Raw genomic sequence first — 1,537 nt, 5'->3', positions numbered from 1 at the left:
ATCCCCGCCGCTGTCGCCGCCGCCGCCGCTCCAGCGGCCGCTGAGCCAGAGCGGGCGCCGCCTCCCAGAACCGCGGCTACAAGCCTCGGGGCGGGGCTCCAAGAGGACACGCCCAGGGGCGGTCCTCCCGCGCCCGACACGCCTCCCGCCCGGCTTTAAAGGCGCCGCGACCAGAAGCCGCACAGGACCCACCGCGACCAGTTAGGTGCGCGAGACGGAACGTTTGCCCACGCACGCTCGTTCTTCCCCCACCCCTTGCCGCGCGTCCTGTCTTCGCGAAACAGGACGATTTCCCCCGAGGTCCCACATTGGGTTTCTTCGTTTTAGCCAGCGGGGAGATCACTTGAAGCTTCCAGGGGTGGGGAGCCTCGCCTTACACTCATAGCACTTCCAGTGCGCCTCCATCTCTTGACTTGCTGTGCGTGACTCTGGGTCTGTTCCCCGGGTCTGTTTCTTTCACTGTAAAACTGGCTGATGATCTTGTGAGAAGTAATGATTTGTCGTGCACATGCTGTATGTACAGTCACACCACACACCTGCCTCCACTCTGCGATCAGGAATGGTGCCTCTCTCTTCCCCAGGTGGGGAAACTGAGGCTCAGAGAGAGAGCTAAGAAGGCTACGTTTGTGAGGGTCTGACTCCAGGCCCCATATTCCTTTCAAAGGGCACCGTGCTCCAGGCCCTGCTCTCTGGGGAGCACCCTCCACCCCTCTCCCCACCTGTCCACAAAGCTCCCTTGGCACAGGGCTCTTTTCCCAGCATGCCTGGAATCCACAGTTCTCTAGAGCTGCCCACACCACCACCACCCTCCTGCCAGGACTCCAGAAAGCCCCCGCCTGCAGAGCTGAGGGCCGTGAGCAGGGACAGCCCATGGAACATCTCAGTTCATCTCGTATCCTGGCATGGCGCTGTCAGGCTGATGGTGGATTATTACTCTTCCCGTGTCCGTGGTGACAGCAAACCTGGGGAGAGCTGTCTTTCCCATGGTACCGACATCCCACCCAGAGCCCCAAGGCCCAGCCAGGTGTAACTGTGACCCCTAGGGGTGTGACTCAGACTGGGGGGGCAGCTGACTTAAGCCAGTGAGGTCTGAGCCCACAGTTCCTACTTCCTGAGCTGCCCGCTCCACCCATACACCTCCAGGTTGAGAAGGGGTCTTTGAGGAGGGTGTCTGGAGCCCCAGACACCCCAGGGCTCCCCGCTCTGCCCCCTTGATTCCCAGGTAGCTGTGAAGGTGAAATCCAAGTGCCACTTCGCAGGTCTCCCGAGGGGTCTACTCTGGGTCCCACAGACTGCTGCCTTCTCACCTCTGCCCTCTCATCTATACTTACCTCTTAAGTGTATCCCAGGTGAGCTTGGCACAGCTCCTGGTTCCCTGAGCTGCTCAGGGACCCTCAGAGAATGAATGACTGACGTAGGACCCACCAGAGCCTGCGGGCTCTGAGGCAGGCACTTTACACAGCGAAACTTTTTTTTTTTTAAAGATTTATTTTATTTGTACATACAGAACTGGGGTACAGGCCAGAGGTGCAGGGGC

Source organism: Condylura cristata, unplaced genomic scaffold (genome assembly GCF_000260355.1).
Source record: "Condylura cristata isolate star-nosed mole 26May11 unplaced genomic scaffold, ConCri1.0 scaffold00024, whole genome shotgun sequence".
Lineage (NCBI taxonomy): Eukaryota > Metazoa > Chordata > Mammalia > Eulipotyphla > Talpidae > Condylura > Condylura cristata.
The sequence above is the reverse complement of the archived record's forward strand: the minus strand, read 5'-3'. Positions refer to the sequence as shown.